The sequence below is a fragment of the Muntiacus reevesi genome, chromosome X (genome assembly GCF_963930625.1).
Source record: "Muntiacus reevesi chromosome X, mMunRee1.1, whole genome shotgun sequence".
NCBI classification, from domain to species: domain Eukaryota; kingdom Metazoa; phylum Chordata; class Mammalia; order Artiodactyla; family Cervidae; genus Muntiacus; species Muntiacus reevesi.
The window spans coordinates 79348793-79364856 of NC_089271.1; the positions used below are offsets into that span (position 1 = coordinate 79348793).

At 36.3% G+C, this 16064-nt stretch overlaps 1 pseudogene; it reads right to left on the reverse strand.

The window, feature by feature from the left end:
* Positions 1–296: 296 nt before the first annotated feature.
* Positions 297–16064, reverse strand: part of LOC136154546 (leucine-rich repeat and IQ domain-containing protein 3-like) — a 36460-nt pseudogene continuing 20692 nt past the window's right edge.

Genomic DNA, 16064 nt, shown 5'->3' on the forward strand with positions numbered 1-16064 from the left:
GGGTATTGTTTTTGCTTTGGCTCCATCCCTTCATTCTTTCTGGAGTTATTTCTCCACTGATCTCCAGTAGCATATTGGGCACATACTGACCTGGGGAGTTCCTCTTTCAGAATCCAATCATTTTGCATTTTCATACTGTTCATGGGGTTCTCAAGGCAAGAATGCTGAAGTGGTTTGCCATTCCCTTCTCCAGTGGACCACATTCTGTCAAACCTCTCCACCATGACCCATCCGTCTTGGGTGGCCCCACACGGCATGGCTTAGCTTCATTGAAGGCTGTTTTCCGTGTGATCAGATTAGCTAGTTTTCTGAGATTCTGGTTTCAGTGTCTCTGCCCTTTGATGTCCTCTTTCAATACCTACCATCTTACTTGGGTTTCTCTTATCTTGAACGTGCGGTATCTCTTCACCACTCTCCAGCAAAGCGCAGCTGCTGCTCCTTGCCTTGGACATGGGGCTGTTCCTCTCCGCCGCCACCCCTGACCTTGGGCTTGGGGTAGCTCCTCTCAGCCACGGCCCCTGACCTCGTGCGTGGGGTAGCTTCTCTCGGTCTCTGCCCCTGACTTCAGCCAAGGGGTAGCTCCTCTCGGCCACACTTCTGCATGTTCCGTCACTGTCATCGCACTTCTGCACGGTCTGTCTCAGCTGCCACACTTCTGCAAACTTTCCTACAGAGCTGCATTTAATGCATCCCACAAGCTTTGCTATGCTGTGTTTCCGCTTTTGTTTGCTTCAAAGTATTTTTCTCCCATTGATTTCCTCTATGATTCATCAGTTTTCCAGGAGTGTGTTGTTTAATTTTCACATATTTGTGACGTGTCCAGCTTTCCTCCTGTTATTGATTTCTAGTTTATAAATTTGTGCTCTGAGAAAAATTTTCAGTGTAATTTATATCTTCTTGAATTCATTGAGTCTTGTATTGTGACCTAATAGATAATATATTCCAGAAAATATTTCATATGGGATTTGGAAGGATGTGTAATATGATACTGTTGGATGACATGTACTGTATACATCTGTATGGTCTATTTGGTCTACAGTGTTGTTCAAATTCCTCATTTCATTATTGATTCTCTGTTCAGATATATTTACTCTTGATATTGCGTTATTAAAGTCCACAATTATCACTGTCCTGTTGCCTATGACTTTCCTCAGATCTATGTTTAGATATATGCTTGGTGTATACATATTTATGATAGATATGATTCTATCTATCATAGATTCTTGATGAATTAACCCCTTTATTAGTGGGAGAAATGTCAACAACCTCAGATATTCAGTTGATACCGTTCAAATAGCAGAAATGAAGAAGAGCTAAAGAGCCTTTTGATGATGGTGAAAGGAGAGTGAAAAAGCTGGCTTGAGACTCAACATTCAAAAAATTAAGATCATGGCATCTGGTCCCATCATTTCATGGCAAATAGATGGGAAAAACATGGAACCAGTGACAGATTTTATTTTCTTGGACTTCAAATTCACTGTGGACAGTGACTGCAGCCACAAAATCAAAAGTTATGACAAGCCTACGCAGCATATGAAAAAGCAGAGCCATTGCTTTACTGACAGAGGTCCATATAGTCAAAGTTATGATTTTTCCAGTCGTCACGCATGGATATGAGAGTTGGAATGTAAAGAAAGCTGAGTGTCAAAGAATTGATGCTTTTGAATTGTGGTGCTGGAGAAGACTCTTGAGAGTCCTGTGGACTGCAAGGAGATCAAACCAGTCAATCCTAAAGGAAACCAACACTGAATATTCATCAGAAGGGCTGATGCTGAAGCTGAAACCACAATACTTTGGCCACCTGATGCAAAGTACTGACTCATATGAAAGACCCTGATGATGGGAAAGATCAAGAACAGGATGAAAAGGGGGCAACAGAGGATGAAATGGTTGGGTGGAATTACTCACTCAATGAACATGAATGAGCTTGAGCAAACTCAGGAAGATAGTGAAGAACAGGGATTCCTGGCATGCTGCAGTCCATGTGGTCATAAAGAGTCAGACATGACTTACGGACTGAACAATAACAATACCTTCTGTCTTTTGTTACCATTTTTGGCTTAAACTCTCTTTTTCTGGGAATGAGGAATAGTTACTCTTGCTTTCTTTGGGTTACCATCTGCTTGAAATATAATTTTTCCATCACTTTACTCTCAATCTATGTCTTTTCTTAGAACTAAAGTGACCCTCTTATAAGCTGCGCATCTTGGATTTTTTTTTTTTTTTTGTCTATTAAGACATGCCTTGTATTTTGATAGGATAATTCTATCAGTTTGAATATAAAGTAATTATTGTCAAATGAGGACTTACAATTGACATTTTGTTGTTGTTTTTTTTTTTTTCTGACTATGTAGTTGATTCATTGCTCTATATTCCTTTCCTACTGTCTTTGTGATTTGATGACTTTTTGTGATCATATGCTTTGAATCCTTTATTATAATATTTTGTGTATTTACTATAGGTTTTTCGTTTGTGTTTACCATGAGGCATACATAAAATATCTAATATTTATTTAATTCTATTTTAAACTGATAGCAGTTTATTTCAGATAGCATACAAAAGCTTTATGCTTTCATTTCTCCCCTACATATTTTTGGTTATTGATGTAACAATTAAATCTTTAAAAAATATGTATCTAACAAAATAAATGTACTTTTGAATTTTATATGTTTATACATAGAAAGACAGATGAAAGTATTGGGATAGATGTATAATGTATTTCTGTGCATTATGATCCCCAAAGTGAAAGCCACTGACTTTCAACAAAGTTGACAAACCGTTTCTATAAAGGGCCACATAGTAGATATACTCGGTCTTGCAGCTTACACATAGTCCATGAGGCATATTTTTCATTGTTCTTTTAATAACACTTTAAAAAATTAACAACCACTTTTGGCTTATGGGCCATACTAAAGTCAGCTATTGCTCAGATTTGGCTCGTAAACCATATTTTATCAACTTTTGTCTTAGAAAGTAGATTTAAATCGCTATCTGTATTATATTAATACTAGGGGCTAAGTGTATGTTTAACATTTTAAGAAACCATCAGCCAGTTTTTCAAAATGTTTGTACCATTTTAGAGTTCCAAAATCAATGTGAGAGTTTAAGTTTCTCATCATCATTGTTAACACTTGATATCATTAATCTGTTTTTTTTCCTTTAATTTATTTATTTTAATTGGAGGCTAATTACTTTACAATATTGTAGTCGATGTTGCCATACACTGACACGAATAAGCCATGGGTGTACATGTGTTTCCCATCCTGAAATCCCCTCCCACCTCCCTCCCCATCCCATCCCTCAGGGTCATCCCAGTGCACCAGCCCTGAGCACCTTGTCTCATGGATCGAACCTGGGCTGGCAATCTGTTTCACATATGATAATACACATGTTTCAAAGCTAGTCTCTCAAATCATCCCACCCTTGCCTTCTCCCTCAGAGTCCAAGAGACCATTCTATACATCTGTGTCTCTTGCAGTTTCGCATTCTGACTAGTGTTAGATAGTACCTCATCATGGTTTTGATTTGCATTTCTTTGATAATGAGTGATGTTGAACATCTTTTCATGTGTTTGTTAACCATCTGCACATATTCTTTGGAGAAATATATGTTTAGTTCATTGGCCCATATTTTGATTGGATCGTTTATTTTTCTGGAATTGAGCTGCAGGAGATGCTTGTATATTTTTTAGATTAATTATTTGTCAGTTGCTTTGTTTGCTACTATTTTCTCCCATTCTGAAGGCTATGTTTTCACCTTGCTTATAGTTTTCTTCATTGTGCAAAAGCTTTTAAGTTTAATAAAGTGCCATTATGTTTATTTTTGCTTTTATTTCCAAAGCTCTGGAAGGTGGGTCACAGAGGATCCTGCTGTAATTTAAAACAGTTTTCCTGGCCTTACGTTTAGATCTTTAATTCATTTTGAGCTTATTTTTGTGTATGCTGTTAGAAAGTGTTCTAATTTCATTCTTTTACAGGTGGTATATAGCTTGAAACTCATAGGATCAGGAGCAATTGTGAAACACAACCTATACCCCTGCCCAATCCTGGAGTCCCACAGGTGGCACCAGTCTTCCAGGGATCAAACCTAGGTTTCCCACATTGCAGGTTGATTCTTTACCAACTGAGCCACCAGAGAAACCCAAGAGAAGATAAACACCTAAAGAAAATAAACCCAAACCATTGGATGCATGAGACAATTGCTCGGGCCTGGTGCACTGGGAAGACTCAGAGGAATCGGGTGGAGAGGGAGGTGGGAGGGGGGATCGGGATGCATAATGTTTTAGATTGAATCTATGCAAGGGCAACTTGGGAGATGGAAAAGTTCATAAACAACTTTGTAAGATTGTTTCCCTGAGCTCCTCCCTCTCCATGAACTGCCTACTACTTCTGAGTTTCCTGCGACTCCCCTTTTTCGTCTCCTACCTTGAAAGGTGTGATTTAATTAATTTATTTTTTTATCTGTCACATACTTTCTGCAAAGACAGTTGTGTCCAGAGAGAAGTAAAGGGTATTGTCTTTACCCGCTTGAAACCCACAGGTCTTCCAGTTAGAAAAAATTTTATTCCATCAGAGATTTCAGTGCTTGTTGTCAAGTTGCTGCCACCCCATCGCAAACAGAAAATTCCTATTTTTTTCCACAGAAATAAATTACAGTTCTTCTGGAGTTCTCTTTCCCTGCGGCAATGGCCATTACTAGGTTCTCCTTCAAGACTGAAGAATTAAAGGGAAAAAAATGATCAGTACAATTACCACTGATTAGACAATAACTCAAATTCTGATGTTTCTCAATACTGAACCTTCTAATTCATGAACAGTAGACAGCTTTATATTTATCTAGGTCTTATTTAACTTTTCTCAGCAATAGTTTTTACTTTCCATACACAAATAGTGTACACATTTTTTTTTTAATTGTCACTAAATAATTCCAGGTATTACTTTTTTTGTTTTGTTTTTGGTTTTACTTTTGATCATTTTTTCTCTTTTCTCCCAACTCTAAACTCCCTTGCTTCTGGCATCCTTAAATCTGTTCTCTGTATCTACTAGCCTGTCTTTGTTCTGTGGTTTAGTTTTCTTTTTAATATATTTCACATATGAGAGAGATTACATAATAGTTGTATCCTGTCAGGCATATTCCACTTAGCATAATGCCTTTGAGGTCTACCCATGTTGTCACAAATGACAAGCTTTCTTTATTTTTTATGGCTAAATAATACTCCATTCTGTATGTGTACACATATGTTGTATGTGTGAATAATACATTCTTTTTTTAATTCATTCATTGAACTAAATTGTTTCATATCTTGGATAGTATAAATAATGCTGCAAAAAACATAGTGATGCACACATATTTTTGAGCTAGTTTTTTTTTTTTTTTTAATTTCTTCAGATAAATAGCCAGAAATGGAATTGTTGGATCATATGGTAGTTCTACTTTTAACTTTTTTGAAGAATCATCATTTTTCCCCTAGTGGATTCATCAATTTACATTCCCACCAATGATCCACAAGGTTTCCTACTTCTCCACTTCCTTACATTCAATTGTTATTTCCAGATGTTTTTTAATAATAGCCATTCTAATGTGTTTAAAGTAATACCTCATTCTGGGTTTGATTTATGTTACTCTGATGAATAACAATATAGAGCATCTTTTCATGTACCTATCGTCCATTCATCTGTATATCTCTTTTGAAAAATAATTATGTAGATCTTCTGCCTGTGCCATTTTCTTGTTGTTGTTGTTTATTTGTTTCTGTTATTGAGTTATATTTACATCTTCTAAGAAATGCATACCAAACAAAAATCATTGCAATTATCATTATATTTAATAAGTTTATTTTTAATTCAGTCTAAGTCTATATTAAGTGAATTACACAAAAGCATTACAATTTTATTGATTCTGATTTGACTAAATATTTGCCATTAGCAGCGAGTTTTAAATATCCATGTATTTGTAAGAAGGTGATTGTCATACTTTTATTTCAGCTTGAAATGCCTGTTAACATGTCTTATGAAGTAGTTCTAGTGATAATGAACTCTCAGCTTTTGTTTGTTTGGGAAGGTCTTTATCTCTCCTTCATGTCTGAAGAATGGTTTTGTTAAGTATAATAATCTTTTTTTGATAGTTCTCCCCTCCCTCCCCGAGATATTTCAGATAGTGTCATCCCATTCTCTTCTGGCTCACAATGTTTTGCTGAGAAATGCCCTTTTAGTCTATTGGAAACTCCTTTGTTTATAAGTTATTTTCTCTAGCTGCTTTCAGAATTTTCTCTTTGTCTTTTATATATGACTTTAATGTGTCACAGTACAGCCATTTTGGGACTCAATCCAAAAATGAACCTCATGAATCTGAATGTGAATTTCCCTCCTTAAGTTGGGAAGTTTTTGGCCATTATTGATTTAAAAACAAATAAGCAAAACAAACAAACAAACAAAAACACCTTTTTTTTTCCCGTTTCTTTCCCTTCTCTTTCTGGGATTCCTATAATGCTTTTCTGTTTCTTTTGATGCTATCTCATTATTCCCATAGGCTTTCTTCAGTCTTTTCCATTATTATTATTATTTTTGCTTATCAGAATTATTTCAAATGACTGATCTAGTTCACAACTTCTGCTGTCTGCTTATTCAAGTCTGTTATTGATGCTTTCTATTGAATTATTCAATTAGTTATTGCACGCTTGAACTCCAGGAGTTCAGTTTGTGATTTTCTTAGATAGTTTGCATTTCCTTGTTCAATTTCTCATTTTTAACTGCATTGTTTTCCTAATTTTGTTTCAGTTCAGTTTAGTCACTCATTCATGTCTGACTCTTTCTGACACCCTGAGCCACAGCACGCCAGGCCTCCCTGTCCATCACCAACTCCAGGAGCCCACCTAAACCCATGTCCATTGAGTCGGTGATGCCATCCATCCATCTCATCCGCTGTTGTCCCCTTCTCCTCCTGCCCTCAATCTTTCCCAGGATCAGGGTTTTTTCAAATGAGTCAGCTCTTCACATGAGGTGGCCAAAGTATTGGAGATTCAGCTTCAACATCATTTCTTCCAATGAAAACCCAGGACTGATCTACTTTAGAATGGACTGGTTGGATCTCCTTGCAGTCCAAGGGACTCTCAAGAGTCTTCTCCAACACCATAGTTCAAAAGTATCAATTCTTTGGCGCTCAGCTTTCTTCACAGCCCAACTCTCACATCCATACATGACTACTGGATAAACCATAGCCTTGACTAGATGGACCTTTGTTGACAAAGTAATGTGTCTATTTTTTAATATGCTGTCTAGGTTGGCCAAAACTTTCCAAATTCCATAATCTTAGTTTTCTGAATGTTGAGCTTTAAGCCAACTTTTTCACTCTCCTTTTTCAATTTCTTCAAGTGGCTCTTTAGTTCTTCACTTTCTGCCATAAAGGTAGTGTCATCTGCATATCTTAGGTTATTGATGTTTCTCCAGGCAATCTTGATTCCAGCTTGTGCTTCCTCCAGCCCAGCATTTCTCTTAAAGTACTTTGCATATATCTGTATGTTCTTATAGTTCACTAAACTTCTTTAAGTGGATCATTTTGAATTATTTGTCAAATAATTCACAGATCTCAATTTCTTTAGGTTCAGTTACTGGAACTTTATTATCCTTTTTTGGTGGTTTTACATGTTCCCTATATGTCATCATCCTTGGTTTCTTGCATTGTTATCTGGGCATTTGAGAAAGCAGTCTCTTCTTCCAAACTTGACAGGTTTACTTTGACAGGAAAAGACCTTTATCTGTCATCACAACTTGGAATACTGGGGGAGACTACTAGTAAAGTCCAAACACAGGCAGAGTTTTCTATTATACTCTTTAGTTGCATGACATCACTGCATGTGCTCTAAGGTCAGGAATCATGCAATTGGCTGTATTCCATATTAATCTGGTCTCCAGACTAATTTGGGGCCACTGAGGGGGTTCCCTAATTGGATTGGGTTTCTGGTTTTGCTTATGGTCAGGTGGGGTCGCTAGTTGGGCTGTACAATCAGTTCTGGTCAGGCAAGACCACAGGACTTTTTCCCTGGAAGACTGGTGCCACCTGTGGGACTCCAGGATTGGGCAGGGGTATAGGTTGTGTTTCACAACTGCTCCTGATCCTATGAGTTTCAAGCTATATACCCTTAACAGAATGTGCCTCAGGATGGATTTTGTATTCAGAAAGGGCCACAGACAGGGCTTCACAGTCAGATAGGGCTTTAGGCTGTGCTCTGCTCTTGGGTGGTGCTACAAGATGTGCCCCCAAATTAGGAAGGATTGCACGCTAGGCTTCATGATGAGACTGGCTACTGACTTTTATTTACTGATATAAAAACTCACTGGGCAGGGTGACTCGCCAGAAGTGACTTCCAGTTATATCCCACTGTTGAGTGGGCTACAAACTGCTCTGAAGTCAGGTTGGGCTATATGCTGGGCTTCATGGCTAGGTGGTACCATGGGTGGGCTCTGAGGGTGCCTGATATCACTGTTTGAGTTTCCTTATTATGCATACTCAGAGGATATACTTGATAGTTGGGTAGGATGAAGCTGAAACTCCAATACTTTGGTCACCTGATGTGAAAAGCTGACTCATTTGAAAAGATCCTGATGCTGGGAAAGATTGAGGGTGGGAGGAGAAGGGGACAACAGAGGATGAGATTGTTGGATGGCATCACTGACTCAATGGACATGAGTTTAAGTAAACTCTGTGAGTTGGTGATGGACAGGGAGGCCTGCCAAGCTGTAGTCCATGGAGTCGCAGTCAAACACGACTGAGCGACTGAACTGAACAGAAGGACTTTAGCACCCTGCCCAGGAAGGGCTGTGGGATGAGTTCTATAGCTTCCCAGGTTCTCTGGTAAAGCTTCTTGTTCGAGCAGAACTGGAGACTGTACTCAGCAGTTGAATGAGGCCGCAGTTTTACTTCCTCCCCAGGATAGGCCATAAAATGGTCTCTATGGCAACTACAGTTACTTAGCTTGGGGCCCAAATCAGGCCAAACTGCCAATTAATTTACTTGGCTAGCTAGGGCCACAGCCTTGGCTTTGGAGATGGCAGAACTGCTTCCTGGCATCTCTGTCAGTGTGCCATTGTGAGCAGAAATGTGGTCTGTCAAGATCCACAGTCTGGTTGCTACAAGCTCCACCTTCCCTTTTCTAGCTCTTTGATTCCCAGTGGTTGAGTCCCCAGATTCCTCTCATGATCCCTGTGTGGTGAGACTTGAGTGGACTTCCTGGGAAATATCCTTTAACTCTAATGGAGCTGAATTTATACCTTATGTTTTGATTTTCCCACTGGTGAAACCATAGGCCCAGGGGTTCCCACTTGGTGCAGTGTTGTGTCAGCCTAAGGAATAGGTAATGTGGTCAGAGTGTGGTCACTCCTCTTACTTTTTTTTTTTTTTTTTAACTCCTCTTACTTTTGTAATGTGGTCTTTCTCAGTCTCTGTGGTCCATGATGGTGCTTCATCCTCATTCCCAGGTTCTGGGATTTTCAAATGGTGTCTTGTCTGTGGATGGTTACTAATTGCTCTTCTTGTGAGAGGAATTGAAGTTGGTAATGACCTATGTCATCATCTTGATGACATCACTCCCAGAGCAAGTTGTGATATGACATGACAAAGAAATTATGGGTTCTAATCTAATATCTGTAGAATGTTACTCTCTTTCTCTTTCTCCCCCTCCTCCTCTCTCTCATATGTGTGTATGCATACAGATACATAGGTACATACAATTGTTCAGTCAATCATTCTTTCATCATCACTATATATCAAGCCACTACTCTATTCCAGATCTTTTCCTAGTCAAGAATTTGAATGCATTAGTAAAGTAAACAGAGAACCTTGCCTTCAGGCAGTTTCTACTCACATGAAAAGAAGCAGAAAAAGAATAATATTTGAGTGTAAAAGAGTCTACAAAGTAATTTGTTACTTAGTATGAATATAAAAATTGGACAGTGGAAGTATGCAGATGTTATATAAATGCATAATGTTAGATTACATTTCTGAGAATACTAATGCATATAAAGAAGGAAAGGAGTCCTTTCCTTCTTTTTATGCAGTAAGCACTATGCCACTGAAGAGAACAAAAATAAGCATAAATGTCTAAGAAGGAGCAATAATTAGGTAAAATGAATACGAAGACAATGTTGTGTCTGGGAAACTAAGTAAAATGTAACAATTGTGTTAAATCCTGCTAACGATTTGATAGAATGAGAACTGAGCCATTGGAATTAGCAATACTGAGATCACTTGTGGTCTTGACAAGAGCAATTTCAGTGAAATGGTTGGATTAAAAATTGGATTGGAGGGCTTCTTGATAAGAATCTTCCTGTCAATGCAGGGGACATGGGTACAGTCCCTGGTCTGGGAAGATTCCACATGAAGAGGAACAACTAAACTCACCCACCACAACTGCTGAGCCATGCTCTAGAGCCCACAGAGCCACAACTACTGAGCCCCAGGTGTCACAACTACTGAATCTCGTGTGTCTAGAGCTTGTGTTCCTCAACAAGACAGACCACTGCAATTAGAAGCCAACGCAACACAATGAAGAGTAACCCCAGCTCACTACAACTAGAGAAAGCTTGCATGCAGTAACAAAGATCCAATGCAGCAACAACAAGAAAAAAAGGAAGTTGGATTGCAGTGAGTTTAAGAGATAATTGTAGGGCAATAAATGAAGGAAGTGAGTATATACAGCCATTCTGAAATATTTAAAACAAAACTTACCAAAAATATATACTAAGAATATGTATTAATATTTCTTATTTGAGTTGGGAAGTTTTGAGGCTTCAGAATAATCATTAGAAATGCTGAATAATAGAGTAAGAGATAGTAAAAACATTTACTGTTTTAAGAATCTAGTTTAAGTTTCATTTTAATAATGGTATTTACCTTGGTATGTTAAAGCCATGGAACACAATTTAGTTTTCTATAGAGCATAGATCTCACAAGAAATTCCATAGAGGAAATTAAGACTTAAATAGATTATCCCTTTTTGGAAATACACTGCACTTCCTAGTCAATAATTTGTCAGTATTTTTATGTAATTGCTTTTTATGGCACAAAGCTATTAGAAATACTTTCAAAGAGAATACATATTTACCCTCTAAATGAAAATAATTTTCTTTTGAAACGGTATTTTTAAAAATTGTGAAAAGAGCTAAACTATTCAAATGACTTATTTAGTTCAAACAGGAATAAAATATGTCAGTATCATTGCTCAAGTTAAGCTATAATTAGTATCAAACTAGTGTAGCTCTTCAAATTCACATGACTATGTCTAAGTTCCCCAATACTTTTTCAAGAGTGAAGTAGTAAGCAAAAAATAAACAGTAAAGCTGAACTTCTGAAAGTACCATTAAAAGTAATCACAAAGGTTTTTAAGAACATTTAAAGTAAGTTAAGTATCCTAGTAAGTAATGGTTCATGGTCTACCCATACACTGCTTAAAATAGACACAATGGCACAACCAGCCATCCCCAAACTGGTTCAGCTAACTTAAGGGAGACATGTGTAGTAGAAAGATAAATTTGCTTCAAAGATATTACCCACCATTGTTGTATGAAATATTATAGAACAGTGGTTAAGAGCTCAGACTCTGAGCTCTGTCTCAGACTATACAGACTGGCCGTGACATTTGAAGATTGAGTATGGACAAATACAAGGATATTTAGTCTCCATCTTCAAGATATTTCAAGCTCATTGAAGACATAATAAATACTCAGAGGGGTTAGGATCATTCATAGTGTAGTTTGTGGCTATGATGAAGAATGTGAGTATTCCAGGTAAAGCTTCCTATTTTAGTAAGTATTTTTATAAAGGTACAAAATAACCAAATACTGTAAATTGATTGAATTAGTTATTTTATTAATTTTAGGTGTCTTAGGTTCTATAGCTTACTGAACATAAAGAAGTTCATTCTCTCTAAATTTAGTACTTCATAATTATTTTTTCTATTCAATATTTTCCTGCTTTCTAGGAAATTAAAACTACAATTGCAATAAAACTCACCTAGACTTGCACCATCATAAAACTTTGCAGGCTTCAAGATATACATTTGGAGTAGAAGAAAGTTAAGGAGGAAATATAGTATGTAATGTTACTAACATTTTTGCTTAATCTTTTCAATTAAGATTGCCAGCTAAAATACAAAACATAATTAAATTTTAATTACAGAAAAACAATGAATAATTTCTAGTGAAAATATGTCTCAAATAACCATGAGAACATTTTCTTTTTGATTCATAGTACTTTCAGGTTTTTTTTTTTTTAACAAATGCACTTTATTATTTTTTACCACTGTAAATTCCATGTCATACAATTTTCCTTGGTTAACCTAGAGTCAATTGTATGTCTATCATTTTGGTGGTTTGGGGAAGGCCAGACATACCAGCCAATGGATACTGCAGAACTAACAATGTAACTTTCAAGTTTATGACTGACATCTTCAAGTAAGAATTTATATAGGAAATATTTTACAATAATTTTTTGCAACTGAAAAACAAAAAGTGCATTTTGCATACCTGGGTAACATTCTTATGACTGAAATATATTAAGCTTAAATATTTACACATAATTTTTTATCATGTGTAATAAAAATTGATAATAGGTTTATAAAAATTATATGATGTGTCTATCTTTGTACATCCTTTTAAAAAGATTTTTCACTGAAATAAATTATCAATGACTCATTTTGATTGCCATAGTACAGTGCTTACATAAAGCAATAAAGGAGTTAATAAGCTAAAATCAGAACAGAGATAGTATTTGGATGTGATATGTTTATACTTTGGTTGTCAAACAAAAAGAGCTTTGAAATTATTCACCAAAGTCTAGATATTAAAAATAAAAAAAAACTCTTAGAATGTGTGCCAAATAGTGTTGCATTTTTAATACAGTGTATATTACTCGACAAGTGAATAAGTGGTTACAATTAGCTACATGAGAAATAAATCTTTTCTAATGGCAGTCATCCAGATCTAATGTAGATGGTTGTGGTAAACAGAATTCCAAAATGACTTCCTAACAACACACACTCAAATCTCCTAAACTATGAATGTGATAAAATGCACATGATTGAATTATTTTACATGACAAAATACATTTTGCAAATGCAAGTAAGTTTACTAATTAGTGACTCTGAGTTAAAAATCTAATCTAAACACATGAGCCTTGTGAAAGGAAAACATTTTCTCTAGCTGATAGAAGAAAAAATCCAGAGAGATGAAAACATGAAAATTTAGCACATCATTGCTGTTTTTGAAAGTTCACACTAAAACCTAAGAAATGAGAGCCTTCCTCTAGCCTACAGCCAGCAATGAAATGGAAACTTCTACAACCACAGGAAACTGAGCTCTACCAACAACCTAAATGGGACTAGAGACAGATTTTCCTCTGAAGCTTCAAGTTAAGATTACAACTGTTTCAAAATAGTGATTTTGGTTTTATGAGACCCTGAGCAAAGAACCATATTGTGTCTGAACTTCTGATTTACTGAGCTTTCTGCGAAAGAGGTCTTGTTTTAAACTGCAATATTTTTGTTAGTTTGCTAAACTGATAAATTAATACAATGGCCAACTTAGAAAAACTAGCAGGGTGATTAAAAAAATAGTGTTTTGCTTATTACATATATTACAAAATGGTGTCCAGTCCCTTTTCTGTTTTTTGTTTGTTTGTTTCTGAATCTGTCAGTTTACACAGGTTATGGCTTTCCTTTGAGGGGAGAAGAAACATAAGGAAAATTTGTCATTTTCCTTTAAAGGGAAATTATTTGTACATTCTTGAAATCAGAACTGTAGTAAAACACGACATATGAATTTATTAGATCAATTGACAACTTCTTGCCATAATCCCCCCATCTAAACTGATAGTCAGTCTAGAAAAAGCCAAAAGGAAATGTCATTTCAGAGAGTGCTTCTAGGTTTTGAGTCCATGCTGAAGATTATAAAACTGTTGACAAATTTTTAAACTCTTCAGAGTGTTTTAAGAATAAAATGTCAGATTTTAAGTAAGCATGTCTGAGCCTTCTGTCTCAGTATAAAATTAACAGACCAACATCTGTCTGCATATATAACCACTAAATCAATCTTGATTTAGTCATCCCTCTGAATTTCTCTTAGGACTTCCTTAGTCAAAGTACAGATGGGAAGGGTCTCTGACTCATGCCTTCTAGGCGGCCCAAGTGCCTAGGGCATAATAGGATTTAGAAAGCACATTTCATTCAGAAAATATTGTGCTATGGCCAGCTTTAATAAATTATGACAAAATAACCACTTCTAAAGTCTGTTCAAGATTCACTATAGGCAAGTGGGAAGAGAAAGGGATTGAAAAGGAATTTATTTTGCTTCCATATGTGGAATTTCCAATGTAAAAAGATTGAGGGCTCTTAGTCATACTTAATAGCTATATTGGCAAGTTTTGTCTAAAAGTACCTCAATTCAATGAAGAGCATCTGGTTTGAATAAGGAGACAACTGTTATGTGTATGGCACACCCACACTTTAAACTAATAAAGGTTGATTTAGGCAACCAAAATGCCAATCAGAAGTTATAAAATGGGTACTCTAGATCAAAGAAATTATGGATATTCTGCCAAAGAAAGGAGATATGATCACTTAAACTAATTCTTATATGCAATACATAGTGGGAAAACATAAAACTCTTATTCTTAAAGGTGGAACAAATATAAGAGCAAATGAATCTGTCTTTGTTTACCTCTGTGACTAAAACTCCAAAGACTGAATGATTTAATTAATATTTAGTAAACTCCTATTATGTACCTGGCACCAAAGATAAAATTTTGACTCCATATGATGAATTAGCTCTCATCTTTTTATTCTTTCTAGCCTTTTGTTAGAAAGGTTATTGTTTCTTTTTTTCTTTTTTTTTTTTTACTCTTTTGCTATTATTATGATTTAATGCATATTCCAGAGGACCCCAAATTGAATTGTTTCTAGATTTTTTTAAGACAGACTTCTAAGTAATTGAGTTCAAAAATATAATAGGAAAGTTTCAGGTCTTCCTCACAGGCTTTGATCCTTCAGTCCTTCTTTGAGTCAGCTTTGAGTCAGTGGTATCACAGTCATCACAAGCCCTTAAGGACACAGATTTCCTTTTTAGGAACTAACCAGGATAGCCCCCTCCCCACTGTTCAGTTCAGTTCAGTTGCTCAATTGTGTCTGACTATTTGTGACCCCATGGACTGCAGAATGCTAGGCTTCCTTGTCCATCACCAACTCCCAGAGCTTACTCGAACTCATCCATTGAGTCGGTGATGCCATCCAACCATCTCATCCTCTGTCATCCCCTTCTCCTCCTGCCTTCAATCATTCCCAGCATCAGGGTCTTTTCAAATGAGCTAGTTCTTTGCATCAGGTGGCCAAAGTATTGAAGTTTTCAACATTCATCAATTTAGGCAAAAATATAAGGAGGAGTGGGGACAATAGAAAGGTAAAAATTGTTATTTTGAAGTTTTCAGTCTTATAATTTCCTTGATCCATCTCAGTAGAATTTTGACACTCGTTTGATTCAGTCTTTGTACACAGCAACCCAGTTGTTCTTTGGTTCCTCTGGTTTAACTTTCTCCAATGGCAGCAAAAAAAAAAAAAAAAAAAAAAAGTTTTCTGGGAGAAATTCTGTTGTGATCATTGAGTTGATTTTTTTTTTCTCTCAGTATCTAACAGCTATTCTTTTTCTCAAGGATCTCTAGCTATTAAATGTCCTCAAACTCAGTTTCCCAGAATTAATTCTATACTGCCTCTCTCCTGGTTGTTATTAACTCCAAATTTATCTCTCTTTATTATATTCCCCCTTTTTTATAGCCTCAAATTTATCAGAAATCCTTAGACACAACACTGGGAAAACATGAATTGCATCCACTCATACTTCTAAAACTTGGCTCTTTATTTCCTAATAACTTTATGATTTCAATATTTTAATCATATTTTTTCCTCATTTTTATTCCCACACATCCATGACAAATCCTAAGAAATAAGACTCTTTATAAATTAGCCTTTGCCCTAGAGGTCCAATGCATGGCTAATATCTCACTGCACTTATTTATTGATTGAT